A 15,102-nucleotide genomic window follows, 5' to 3' on the forward strand; every position below is an offset into this window, starting at 1 on the left:
GGTAGGGCATTTGCCTTGATTGTGGCCAACCTGGTTTTTCTCCTAAGGATCCCACTGGGTTCCCTAAACATTTCTAGGAGAGATTCCTGAGTGCAGAGCCAGGCATAACCCCTGAGCATCACCAGGTGTGGCCAAACAATAACAACAAAGTGGTTATGACCCTTAACTGGTTTTGTCATCGAGGTCTGTGTTGGTAAATTAAAAGAATGAACTACATTTATTCAGGTTCTTATCATACTCTGATAGAATTTTCCAACCTCCAAGTCACCAGGTTGGGAAGTCAGCCATTCTCTAGTTTATATGATAATAAAAATCGTATTTCAACTGAGGTTAATTCTAGAGTTCTTCTCGTTGTATGGGTGATTTAAGATGAGTTGGATTTGCTAGCATGATAGGGTGAAGAGTTTTGTTTGCAAACTGTGTGCTTTTGAGGTGACAGTTTAATGGCTTAACAGACTGCTACTTCAAGGGAAGGCTGCAGGTCTTTGTGGTTCTAAATTGTAGCTTAGATGGATGCCATGATTAGATTAATGGTTTAACTTCAGGAAAGGGTAGTTGTGACCATATCTGTCTCTATCCATTGCTTTGCAATCAAATACATTTTCTTTCTCTTATTCACAGGATACAGCATTAGGTTTAGTACCGGGAGGAAAATGTTCTCATGTCCTAAATTGTAGTCATGGGTTCCTGTATGCTGAATTCTGTAGGTAACATCATTGGTTTTAGGGTTCTAGGCTATAGATCATTTCATTTATTTTCATTTCATCATCCTGTTATTCGTCGATTGCCTCGAGCAGGCCCCAGTAACGTCTCTTTCATCCTAACCCTGAGATTATATTCAAGGCTCTTTAGGAGAATGAGACCCATCATTGTTACTGGTATTTGGCATATTTGTTATGCCACGGGGGAGTTTGCCAGACTCTGCCCTGTGGGCAGGCTACATTCGATAGCCTGCAAGTTTGTCCAAAGTAGGAATGAGATAGTAAGATGTCATAAAAGATGTCCTGAGAAGATGTCCTGAGAAGATGTTCTAGGCTATAGATGATTGTTACAGAAATATTGGATTAGGTAGGTAGAGTGGAGGAGATTCCCAACAACTGGGTACAAATATGCCTATTTGAAGAGTGTTCTCAGTGTACAGTTATTGTTGCTGTGAACAGTGGGCAGGTTCAGAATTCACAGTACCAGACTGGAGTGATAGTAAAGCAGGTAGCGAGCATACCTTGTATGTGGCCAACCCGAGTTCGATTCCCAGCACCACATATGGTTCTCTGAGCCCACCAGGAGTAATTACTGAGCACAGACAGGAGTAAGCCTTGAGCACCACTGGGTGTGACCTAAAACCCCCAGAAATTCCCTGAAACACTTTTTTGTGTGTGTGTAACTGAAGGCACTGTAATTAAAAAAAAAAACTAAGATAAAGTTTTGTGAAGTTTTGTAACTTTTCAAGAAAATAAGGTAGAAGGATAATTTACTCATTCATTGACACCTGATCTAGCCAGTATTGCCGTGGAATGTAAACAGCTTCATTGCTCTTCTACTTGTGCTGTCAAAAGGGCAAGATGCTTCCCCCACCACACACACACACACATACACACACACACACACATACACATACACACATACACACACATATACACAGAGGACAGAAGGGAATATCTATTTTTCCTTCTTTCTTTGCTTTTCTTTTTTCATTTTATTTTGGTCAAATACTAAATACGTTGCATGGGTATTTTATATAGCATAACTTTTTAGCAGGAATAAATAGGTTTCATCAACCAAAAAATGCTTCCATAATCATTTTTATTCAAACCCTCAGAACACATGGTAACAACTCCAGAATTGTGCCTTTTTCCCCCATTAAATTCCACTGATAACTGGCAACCCTCTCTTCTGCCACTGAGCATCAGGATGAAGACTGCCTATCTTGAGCATAAGCAAGCACACTCCCACCATTGTTAAACGATCACATTGCATCACTGTTGCCTAGGACAATTTCTTGCAGACCTCTTTTTTTTTTTCTTTTTGGGTCACACCTGGCGATGCACAGGGGTTAGTCCTGGCTCTGAACTCAGGAATTATCCCTGGCGGTGCTCAGGGGACCATATGGGATGCTGGGAATTGAACCTGGGTCAGCCGCTTGCGAGGCAAACGCCCTACCCGCTGTGCTATCGCTCCAGCCACTCTTTTTTTTTTAATTATTATTATTAGTGAAACACCATGAGGTACAGTTGTAGATTTACAAATTTTTGTGCTTGGATCTCGGTCATACCACGATCAAATACCCATCCCTCCACCAGTGCCCATTTTCCACCACCAGGATAATATCCCTCCCTCCCATCCCCCCATCCCCCCATCCCCCCCTGCCACTGTGGCAGGGCATTCCCTTTTGTTCTCTCTCTCCTTTTGGGTATTGTGATCAGCAAAAGAGGCATTGAGTGGCGAACATGTTCAGTCCAGTGTACTTTCAACCTGCATCTCCCCTCCTGGGAGGATCCTCCAAACACCCTCCACTTGGTGTTCCCCTTTCTATCTGAATTGTCCTTTCCCCTAGAATACCCGGCTGGCCTCTAAGTTATGTAGTAATTCTCCTGGTGTTGCTCTCAGCTATTCTTGGGTATTAATCTCATATTTTGTTACTTTATATCCCCCAGATGAATGCAATCTTTCTATGTCTATCCCTCTCTTTCTGACTCATTTCGCTTAGCATGATACTTTCCATATTGTACCACTTGTATGTAAAGTTCATGACTTCATCTTTTCTAAGAGCTACATAGTACTCCATTGTGTAGATGTACCAAAGTTTCTTTAACCAGTCATCTGTTCTTGGGCACTCAGGTCTCTTCCAGTTTCTGACTCCAGCCACTCTTGCAGACCTCTTAAAGGTGAACTGGCTCCAAAATTTATTTTCTAGAGTAGGAAATCTTGACTTTTAATGTGGAATATTTCAAACTTTAATAATTTTTAAATCATCTGTATTAAACTTCATATATAAGTGTACAATCTGATACATTTTGACTTTCATATAAATCCAGGAAATCAGGCTAAGGGGGCTGGTGTGCATATTTTACATGTCAAAGGTCTGGGTTCAATCCCAGGTACATTGTTCCCATTGCTAGCACCACTGTGCGAGCCTTCAAAACAAGCATGTGAGTGGCTGGAGAGACAGTGCAACAGGGACCCCTGTTCAAGCCCTACCACCTTATAGGATCCCAAGCTCACCTGGAATGATCCCTGAGCACAGAGCCAGGAATAAGTCCTGAGCACTGCCAAATGTGGTTCAAAAACAAACAAGCTTTTAGCATTGTAATCAAGAGTAAATGTTGCAGCTCCTGGAAGCGCATCAGATGTGGGTAAAGGAATAAAGATTCAATTGCTCCCCTACAGTTATTATCTTATCTGTAGGAATTACTTAGATTTTGCTAATAGGCCTCCAGTGTCTTTTATGGTTAGAGAAGAGATAGTCTGGGATCATACATGTGTCCTGCAGATGTCTGGTAAATTCCTCTCATCTCCAATTCACCAAATCGCTACACAGTGAGTGGTTTTACAAGCAGTTACATATGTTTCTGAAAAAGTCCAATTTGCCCCCCAACAGAACTTGGATACAAGACTCTGGCTGGTCCACAGTGAAGTTATGATCCTTTCCAGCAAGGAGAGTGAATGAGGAAATCAAAAGGTTCAGGTGCTTCTGATTCCCTCAGATGAAATAGAATAAATTCAGACAGTCTGAATAAATTCAGTCCTCCCAAGGACATAGCATATTTCTTGTATATCCAAGGGCTTTTTTTGGTGTGTGGTTCTGTGGTTCAAATACAGGACCTCACACACACAAGACAACTGCTCTGCTGACCTATATCCCCAGGCCTTGAAGGCCTTTCTGAGGTTGAGCTCAGTGTGATAAGCAAGGTTTAACTTCCATATAAAGTATTTCACATATTGTATGCACAAGTGAAGCCTTTACCCAGTGTGCATTCTCTTCTTCAGGAAGCTGGAGTGGAAGTCTAACATTACTCCGGTCACTGTCACTGTCGCTGTCTTCCCATTGTACACTGATTTGCTTGAGTGGACACCAGTAATGTCTACATTGTGAGACTGGTTGCTACTGTTTTTGGCATATTGAATACGCCACGGGGAGCTTGCCAGGCTCTGCTGTGAGGGCGGGATAGTCTTGGTAGCTTGCCGGGTTCTCTGAGAGGGACTGGGAAATCGAACGTGGGTGGGCCGCATGCAAGGCAAACGCCCAATCCACTGTACTATCACTTAAAAACTGTCAACTGTGAAATGCCTGGTGTTTAGCAGACTATTATTGGGCCTTCCACAGGTCCCATGTTGCTACAATACTTTTGTGGACCACTTCCAACTGTGCTCAGGAACTACTTGCTGAGGGATCACTCCTGGTGCTGCTCAGGGAACCATATGCTGATTCAGGTATGAAGCCTGGGTCAGCCATGTGCAAGGCAAGCACCTTACCTAAGTTCTATACTCACTCTCTGGCCCTCCCATGACATTTCTTAGTGTAAACTCACTGATGCTAAGATTCACATTGCATGCATAGCATTTCCCACTCAATTCATAAGTTCACTGAATTCACATGTTCTTTCTCCAGTGTGAACTCTCTGGAGTTGTGTGAATTTATGCAAAACGATTCTGTCCCTGTAATTCTGATGGTGTAGCTCAGAGATAGAACTCTTTCGGCAGATGTGAAGCCCTGGCATCAATTCCCTGCATCATACACAAAGTCTACAGAAATAAAAATGATAATGTACTATATTAAATATGTAAGGTCTTATATACATGATTATGATTCTAGAAACTAATCTCTAAATAATGAAAAAAATGATGTCACATGTTAAAGCAAAACAGTAACAATAGAAGGCAAGTAATAGAGGAGAAAAATAAAATGGATGTATTACTGGCAAAGTGGAGCTGGAGCGATAGCATAGCGGTAGGGCATTTGCCTTGCACGCAGGCAATATGGCCGACCCGAGTTCGATTTCTCCGCCCGTCTCGGAGAGCCCAGCAAGCTGCCGAGAGTATCTCGCCCACACAGCAGAACCCGGCAAGCTCCCCGGGACGTATTCAATATGCCTAACACAGTAACAACAAAGTCTCCAATGGAGATGTTACTGGGCCCACTTGAGCAAATCGATGAACAACGGGAGGACCATGACTGGCAAAGCACGACTGCTAGTTTTGACTTGGATGTGGTGTTGCGTATGAAGCATGCACTCAGTAGTGAGATACACCTGTTGAATTATAGTTCTAAGCATTTTAAGAAGTGACATTGGTTTGTCCTTTCTCCTCCCAGGGAGTTTAGGTTTATTGAGTTACACCCACCACAGTGCTCCTGAGGCACACACAATTCCATCAGGACATTCCCAGTCCTCTGTGTTTATCTTTAACCTCTCCTTTGTGCTCTTCTTCCCCTATCTGTTAATCACATATATCCCCAAATCAGACCTGTAACTTGTAAAGACAAATTCTTCTGAGGGTTCTGGATTTTGTATATGTAAGTGAAATACTGCATTTCTCTTTCCCTATGTCTTTGCATAGTTTATTTTAGTGCAATGTCCTTTTTGTATAGGCAGAGAAAGACAGTTAATACTGTGCTTTTGTAACATGGGAGTTAATTGACTCCAAATAATTTTGACTCCTGGGCATCTGGCATATTTACTTGACTTAAGCCTCAGGAGCTCTTAGTTCCTAACCCTCCAAAAGGGGATTCTGGCAAGGGATAAGGACAGATCCAGAGCAAGCCGTAAACTACCCTGGCATCAAAAAGGGACAGGCCTTAAGAAGTATAATAATTTAAGAGCATGGTTATGGAACAAACTGGCATAAATTCAAAAAGAAGTTACTGAATAAGGAACCTGCTGGGGTTAGGAAAGACTTGCATGGCCTGAGGTCTGTGGTCTGGGATATACAGCAAGATGTCATCAGGAGAGCCATCCTTTAAGCTTAATATATATCTTAAGGGCTGGAGCGATAGTACAGTGGGTAGGTGTTTGCCTTGCATACAGCTGACCTGGGTTTGATGCCTGGTCCCCTTAGCACTGCCAGGAGTAAGCCCTGAGCATCGCCAGATGTAACCCAAAAAGCAAAAAAACAAAAACCAAACAAATATGACTCTTACTGTCTTCACACAAGGCCCTCCCGTTGATCATCGATTTGCTCGAGCGGGCCCAGTAACGTCTCCATTGGAGACTTTGTTGTTACTGTGTTTGGCATATCGAATACGTCACGGGGAGCTTGCCAGGCTCTGCCGTGTGGGCGAGATACCCTCGGTAGCTTGCCGGGCTCTCCGAGAGGGGCAGAGGAATCGAACTCGGGTCGGCCATGTTGGCTGCGTGCAAGGCAAACGCCCTACCACTGTGCTATCATTCCAGCCCCTTGTGCTTCACACAAAATGACTAGAATTGTCTTCACACAAAATGACTAGAATTATTAAGAAGTCAATTTAAGAGTCTGGAGCAATATCACAAAGGATAGGACATTTGCCTTGCACATGGCCTACCCGGGTTCGATTCCCAGCATCCCATATGGTCCCCCGAGCAGTGCAAGGAGTGATTGATTCCTGAGTGCAAAGCCAGGAGTAACCCCTGTGCATCGCCGAGTGTGACCCAAAAAAAAAGTCAATTTAAGATGATTATTTAAATGTTTATTATTTAAATGATTATTTTAATTATTTAAATGATTACTAGCAAAGAAAAGGAGAAAGCAATATGCCCTTAGATGGAATTCTGCCCTTGGGTGGATCTTTTTTTTTTTTTTTTTGCTTTTTGGGTCACACCCGGCGATGCACAGGGGTTACTCCGGCTCTGCATTCAGGAATAACTCCTGGCCATGCTCAGGGGACCATATGGGATGCTGGGAATCAAACCCGGGTCGGCCGTGTGCAAGGCAGATACCCTACCCGCTGTGCTATTGCTCCAGCCCCCTTGGGCGGATCTCTTAGTAGGAATCTAGAGTGCTGGGGTCCCTAGATGAGAGTATGACTTGGGTAAATCTCCTAGAACTTCCCCCTGAAGGAAGGGATTTACAGTGTTGTTTATGATGTTCAGCCACACCCATGTGTAATTGTTACCCCCCAACCCTCATGATTTCTCTACATCTAATGCCATGAGACTTGAATAAATGGCCACTGATTACCAAACAGCCTGTGATCCCCGTTCCTTCATTCATCCGCCAGGCAGGGAGACAGTGATCAGCACCAAACCACCAGGGGACCCCCAGCTCACCGCGGGACAGTGATTTCAGAACACTGACATACACTCTCTGTCTTGCACTGTGCTTTTCAGTAATCATGCAGAGAACTATTACAAAGAATGAAACTGAGACAACCCAATCACAAGAAATGACACCTTAATGGCAAACACATGGTTTGTAGAGTACACACACTTTATGGAAGACTCTAATTTAGACATCTTGGTTTTGGTGCCACACTTGGTGGTGGTCCGGGCTTTGTGGAGCATGGCAACAGGTGCCAAAGCAGATAAGACCTGTCCCTGCATAGTGACCCAGTAGAGAGTGTCTGGGCGCATTTGACAGGCACCAGGTGTCTGGTGTTGAGTCCCATCCCTCAAGAATTATCACCTAACTGTATTCCTAATTGCAGCATCTAGCCTTATCTGTGATTGGGTTGGGGCAAAGCAGAGTTGAAAAGGTGATAGGTCAGTAATACTAAACTTTATGTGATTGGACTTTCCTCTTTAGCCGAGGCCCTCTATAATATGTGTGTAGTTGGCAGTAAAGTGAGCGGCCATCAGCTGTCTCCCAGAGTGGTTTCTCCGTGCACCCATCATCCTTCGCTCCACGTCTGCCTGGACCTGGTGCGCAACGTTTATGGGCACATTGGGGAAAACTGTTCCCCAACAGGACACCCCTACTGTCAAGCCACACCTGACATCTCTTTGGTCTTCTAGGCACAGGAGTTGATCCCCACCACCCAATTTCTTGGGTAGCCATGGACTCAGGTTGGAACAAGGATTTGCTGTTTGCAGGGAAGGATAGTCAGTTCTAGGCCTCACCCAAGGTTTGGGAGTTCTTGTTTTGCCTCGAAGAAAGGAATTTCAGGAGTAGACAAACAGTAAAGTAGCACTGTAGCACTGTCCTCCCATTGTTCATCGATTTGCTCAAGCGGGCCCAGTAACAGTGAAATAAAAACATTTTATTTGGAGACTTTTTAGAAAGGGAATGAGGGAGAGAAATTGAGAGTAATTCACTCAAGAGAGAATGTGGGCTTCTCCAAAGGTGGAGAGAGCCCCTACACACATCCAAGATATGTTAGCATGAAAGTACACATCTCAAGAGGGGAGAGACATGCACCACGTGCTCGGCACGTGGGCACAAGCAGCACATGGGCTAGGGCAGCATATGTACACATTTCCTTTGTTCAAGGTGCCTTTTATAGGGTTTCCCCAACCTGCCCCCATGTGGAGCTTGTATCACTGTATCACTGTCATCCTGTTGTTCATCGATTTACTCAAGCGGGTGCCAGTAATGTCTCCATTTGTCCCAGCCCTGAGATTTTAGCAGCCTCTTCTTACTTGTCCTTCCCAATGGTGTCGTACTGGAGGCTCTTTCAGGGTCAGGGGAATGAGACCCATTATTATTTTTTTTGAACCCATTATTGTTACTGTTTTGGCATATCGAATATGCCATGGGGAGCTTGCCAGGCTCTGCTGTGCGGGCGGGATTCTCTCAGTAGCTTGCCGGGCTCTCTGAGAGGGACGAGAATGTATATAAGAGAATACAAGCAAGCATGTTAAAACCAAACATATGTGCTCCTTTAGGTACATCAGTGAGCTAGACTATAAGAGGGAGCTTTGATTTATAGTCTCTGGATCTTGGCCGTTGGGGGGGGCAGTTTGTGCTGTAAAATGGGAGATCTGGGTGATCTGGGTGGAGGAAGCCCAGTCCCAATCCCAGCAGGCTTGGAGATCTCAGCCCTGGGTCCCGCATACCTGGGTTCCTCTGCGTGAGGCTCGTCAGAGTGTGTGGAGAGTGGCCTTGAGCATGGCTATGGCTGGGTTCCGGAGGTTTTCAGCTGCTGGGCCTGTACTTGGGGCAGGGAGGGAAACTCAACCCGCCCCCTCCGAGGGACCCAGGTGAAGACAGCCTGATGTGGTTGCAGGAGATTCTGCATCTTTGCTCTCTTCCGGGAGCTTTGTTTTAGTCTCTGGATCTTGGCCGTTGATGCGATGACATGGCATGGGAGCAGGGGGAAGGGGGACAGTTTGTGGGTGTGACTGCCTTGTGGGGCTTGTAGCACTTGTTCCTGTTGTTCATCAATTTGCTCAAGCGAGCACCAGTAACGTCTCCATTATGAGACTTGTTACTGTTTTTGGCTTATTGAATATGCCACGGGGAGCTTGCCAGGCTCTGCTGTGAGGACGGGATACTCTCGGTAGCTTACCGGGCTCTCGGAGAGGGATGGGAATTGAACCCGGGTGGGCTGCATGCAAGGCAAACGCCCTACCGGCTGTGCTACTGCTCCAGTCCCATGGGGCTTGTACCTAGGTAAAAGTCCATTGCTAGGGCAGTTGCCTAGGGGTAGAGTTGGGAGTGGTCTTTGAAATGCCTTTCCTGGCCTTTCTTTTCTGCTGGAGCTTCTCTGGGAGGGTGGTCAAACATTCTCTGGATCTGTTACTGGTACCAGGTGAAAGGCTTCTCAGGCCTGAGCTCACAAGATGGCTCTTTGCAGCACTGAGTTATTGCTTTTATTACATCCTAGGAATTCCATTGCCTGAAGGGCCCTTCCCTGTCTAACTGCCTAAATCGATGGGGCTGGAGTGGGTAGGGTGCTTGCCTTGCTTGAGGCCAATACTGGTTCTATCCCTGGCATTCCTTATGGTACCCATATGGTTTCCAAGCACCTCCAGGAGGTGGACAGAAACCTTACACTTGTGAAAAGCTCTTCTGTTTGCCTGCCATTGTCAGCAGTCCCACAGGCAACCTATTAAAGAGATACCCATCCCAGGTTTTGTGGTTCGAGACTTATTCATTAAGATCTGCAGAGGCCACATATTAGGAAAGCCCTTTCCCTCTGAAGAGATTGGAGAAAAATTCTTGGCTAGCATGAGATTTTTCCATCAACAAGTCACTCACACAAGGGAGAAGCCAAAGGATAGTGAGCGTGGGAATATCTTTTATAGTGGAAAAAATTACCCCAACTAGAAAGAGTGTGAAAAACCCTTCAACTGCATAGACATACTTATTCAGGACAAGAGAGTTCTCACTAGAAAAGGGTTTTATAAGTGTAGCAAATGTGGAAAAACCTACACCAAAAGATGTAACTTCATTCAGCACCAGAAAGTCCACACTGGAGAAAGGCCCTTATGAGTGCAGTGAATGCAGGAAATTCTTTACCTATTACTCCAGCTTCATTATGCATCAAAGAGTTCACACTGGAGAGAGGACTTATAAATGCACACTGGTGAAAGACCTTATGAATGTAGTGAGCGTGGGAAGGCTTTCAGTCAAAGGCTCGACCTCCATCAGCATCAGAGAGTTCACACTGAAGAAAGACCTTATGAGTGTAGGGAATGTGGGAAGTCTTTTAGCAAAACTTCAGCCTCATTTACCACCAGAGTTCACACAGGAGAAAGGCCTCATAAGGGTGGAAATGTGGAAAAGCCTTTAGTTAAAGCTCCAGTCTTATTCACTACAGAAAACTTCATACTAGAGAAAGGCCTTATGAATACAGTCAATGTGGTAAATCATTTAAGCAGAGCTCTAGCTTCAGTTCTCATAGGAAAATCCACATAGAAGAAAGACCTTATGAGTGTAAGGAATGTTGCAAATCCTTTAGCCATAGCTCCAACCTCAAGAACCACTGGAGAGTTCATACTGGTGAAAGGCCTACTGAGTGCAGTGAGTGTGGAAAGTCCTCTAACTGCAACTTTAATCTCATTGAACACTTGAGAGTTCACGCTGGAGAAAGGTCTTATAAGTGTGGGGAGTGTGTAAAATCCGTTAGACAGAACTCCAGCCTTATTCAGCACCAGGGAGTTCACACCAGGAAAAGACCTTTGGAGTGCACTGAATGTGGGAAATCCTTTCCCTGCAGTCAACACCAGAGACTTCATGTTTGCAAAAGGCCTTGAATGGGGGATCTGACACTTCTTCTAGTACTGGAGGAGAGAAAGTTTGATTTAATTTAATTACCTAAATGAAGTTAAGCTTACACACCAAAATTTTCCACAACGTGGAGAATATCCTGAAGTTCCAGGTATGTAAGAATGTTTAAGAAGCTCTTCTTTTCTTTTTGTTTTTTTTTTTTTGGCCACATCCTATGGTGCTCAGGGCTTATTCCTGGCAGGCCTCAGAGAATTATATAGCATCCAGGGGATTGAACCTGGGTCAGCCATGTGCAAGGCAAGTGCCCTACTGGTTGTACTATCACTCCAGTCCTACCATATACTTTTTATTTTTATTGTGAATTATTGGGCTGGAGCCATAGTACAGCGGGTAAGGCATTTTCCTTGAATGTGGCCGACCTGGCCGACCAGAGTTCGATTCCTCCGCCCCTCTTGGAGAGCCCGGCAAGCTACTGAGAGTATCTCGCCTGCACAACAAAACCTGGCAAGCTACCCATGACGTATTCAATATGCCAAACACAGTAACTTCTTAATAATCTTTCTAGTCATTTTGTAAGAAGGCAGTAAGAGATATATTAAGCTTAAAGGGTGGCCCTCCTAGGAACATCACACGATAGATCCCAGACTACATCCTTAGGCCAGATTAGTTCTTCCTAACCCCAGCAGGGTCCTTGTCCAGTTGCTTCTTTTTGGGTCATGACAGAGTTTGTTCACGACCGTGCTCTTAACTTATTCTAAGTTTTATGGAGCTTGGCTTGTCCCGTTTCGATGCCAGGATAGCTTACAGCTTGCCCTATGTCCATCCAAGTCCCTTTGTCAGGACCCTCTTTTTGGGGTGCTAGGAACTAGAGGCAACTGAGGCTTAAGTGAAGTAAAGATGACAGACCCCCAGGAGTAAATATTATTCAGTCAATTAACCCCCACGTTACAAAAGCATAGCGTTAACTGTGTTCCTGTGTCTATACAAAAAGGACATTGCCCTAAAGTAAACTATGCAAAGGACATATGAGAAAGAGAAAAGCAATATTTCACTTATAAATACAAAATCCAAAGTCCTTAGGAGGGTTTGACCTTATAAGTCACAGGGTCTGATTTGGGGGTATAGGTGATTAACAGATAAGGGAAGCAGAGCACAGAGAAGTTAAAGATAAACACAGAGGAATGGGAGTGCCTTGGGTGCACTGTGATGGGTGTAACCCAATCAATCTAAACTCCTTGCAGCAAGGGAGAAAGGGTGGAGGAGAAAGGACAAACCAATGTTATCCTAAAACTTCCAAAAAAAAAAAAATTGAGGATCCAGTTCCATCCAGGAAACATTAGCTCCTCTTCCTTCACCCACTATATGACTATTCACAGAGGTCAGGGAGCCTGGAGACTGCTTCTGGTAAAACTTGGTGAACCAGAAGCTTCAATTCTAGGATCCAGATCACTGCTGAGGCCCTTCGGTACTGGGGACATGTTTGGGGACCCTGAGGTCTACACCCTGTGGCATCAGGGACCATGTGGTGTCAGGGATTGATACAAGGTCTGGTCGTGTATAAAGTATGTGCTCTGACCCTATGCTATCTCCCCAGCCTCCAGAAAATGATTTGAACCTGGTGCAGTTTTGAATCACAGGATTCTCTCTCATGAGCATAAAATTAGCACAAGTTTGCGAAGGACAAAGGTAAGCTCTGGAGGTTTGGAGAAATAAAGAACTGGGACATACAGTGCTTTAAGCTCTGCATTTGATCATTTGAGCACCTTGAAGTTTAGCTCTGGGGTCCCCAAACATTTCTGGGAGTGGTCCTAAAGCCTGATAATTGAGTCATCAATACATAGAGCTGGGCTGAGCATCACTGGGAATGTTTCCTAGAGTTCTCTTTAGTATTGATTGGGAGGCCCCTCATCTCTGAAAGTAACCACCAGGGCTGGAGTGATATAGCACAACAAGTAGGGCATTTGCCTTGCACACTGCCAACCTGGGTTCGATCCCTAGCATCCCATATGATCCCCTGAGTACTGCCAGTAGTGATCCCTAAGTACAGAGCTAAAAGTAACCCCTGAGTATTGCTGGGTTTGTCCCCTAACAACCATTGAGCATGACCCTAACCCCCAAGTCTCCCCAGGAAACAAAAACAGCCCATGTTCTTGATATTTCCTTTTTGCCTTTGTAGAAGGCCAAAATGTCATGACATTACACTGACATTAACTGAAACTCAGAATATCACCAATAGCATGGCCTTTGTGACCTAATCCAGCAACCAAACTTCATTGTTTTCTCTTAATAAAATCAAGTGGTCATTAGGTACAAATGGTATGATGGGTGTGTATGTGTATACATACATAGGTGTGTGTATGTGTGTGTTTCTGTATGTGTATGTATTGTTACCATTCCTGAATCTGAATGTGAACACACTTCCTCACAACACTTCTGGCTCTTTGGTTTCAACCCCTGCCTTTCATTCTCCTGCCGTGGGAATCATCTCCTAAAGGGCTGGTTTTCAGGCTATGCCCAAATGGGCGTTCTTGAACCTCTGTCATGCTGTATCTCATCAGTGACAGTAGAGCTGTTTGGATAGTGGCAGCATGGACCTGAGTAAAAGTTCACGGTTAATCACCCACAGGCAATTATTTCTTCCAATACATTTCTGATAATCTTTGAATCAGTCATAATTTTGTGTAAATTATATTTCACAATTTTTTCTCACATAGTATTAATACCTCTTGCATAAAAGTCTTTATAATCACAGGAGAAATGATAACCACTTCCTAGTGAGTTGAAATAATGGATTTGTTATCCTCTACATTTTTGGGGTGCAGAGCACTTGCCAGTCATGCACCACTGAACACTGGCGTTATGGCTTGTATCAAAATAGCAAGTCTTGATTCTGGAGAGATATATCTTGCCTTGCACACATCCCACGGGCTTCAATCCCTCGCATCCCATGTGGTTCCCCGAGCATCACCAGAAATGATTCCTGAATGCAGAGCCAGGGGTAATCTCAGAGCATTGTTGGGTGTGACCCGAACACAAAAAGCAAAAACAAAAGATTAAGTCTTTTATTCTAGTTTTGAAACGACGTCAAATTACTAAAAGAAAGTGACCCAGAATATACTAGCTATCGAATGGATCAAAAGTTTGCTCAATAAATTGGACATAGTGGTCAACTACCCTCTGTGAGATTTTTTTCTGCAGTAATTGTGGAGGTTCATTTTTCTTTTCCTCCTGTTGCACCTGGGGTTCCACCACTAGCGCCACTGTCCCGGTCCTTTATCTGGAACTCTCTTTTTGTTTGCACCTAGCATGCAGAAACGGGTTGAAATAGTGAATGGATTCACGCTGCATCGTTTATTACCTTCAGCTCCCAGTGGACACAGTAGATGTCCTCAGTGATTCTGTGGAATGGTATTTGCATGCTATCCCTTAGGAAGCACGTAACACTGTGTGTGAAAGGCAGGCTGAGCGTCACGATACATATGCAAATACCCACGTACCCGCCTCGGGCCTGACCTCTGACTCTCACGGAGGTTAGAAGAAGGGCCTCCCGGGCCGCGGCTTCTAGGCGGGGATCACCGATTCGGAGCTGGAGGAGGGTCGGCGGAGAGCTCAGCGGCGGAGGTTCAGTTGGTGGGGGTGGGGCGGCCGTCCGCGGGGACTAAAGAGTCCAGCATGCTCCGCGCCCGAGACAGCCAATGAGGGCTCGGTACACGGACAGTTCCGTGTCCGCCTCCGAGCTTGGGGCGGGACTTCCGGCGTCCACCGCCGGGCGGTCATTTTGGCTGGGTGTGATCGTCAGTCACCAAGTTGCATGACTCTGGGTCGGGGCCTAGCTCTCCGGGCCGGAAGCCGGTGGAACAGGGGCAGCCCCCGCCACAGAGAGCGAACCGGAAGCTCGGCCAAGCCTCCCGAGATGGTCCGCGCCCGGACCGGTGAAAGAAGCGCCTCCCCCGCCGCGACCGCCAGTCGTGCTCTGCCCGACTCTGCCCACAGAATCGGATGGCGGCAGCCGCTCTGAGG

At 45.3% G+C, this 15,102-nt stretch overlaps 1 pseudogene; it reads left to right on the plus strand.

Moving 5' to 3' along the window:
* Nucleotides 1-10,059: 10,059 nt before the first annotated feature.
* Nucleotides 10,060-11,108, plus strand: LOC130043894 (zinc finger protein 211-like; annotated as a pseudogene).
* Nucleotides 11,109-15,102: the final 3,994 nt, after the last annotated feature.

Source organism: Sorex fumeus, unplaced genomic scaffold (genome assembly GCF_029834395.1).
Source record: "Sorex fumeus unplaced genomic scaffold, SorFum_2.1 ptg000122l, whole genome shotgun sequence".
Lineage (NCBI taxonomy): Eukaryota > Metazoa > Chordata > Mammalia > Eulipotyphla > Soricidae > Sorex > Sorex fumeus.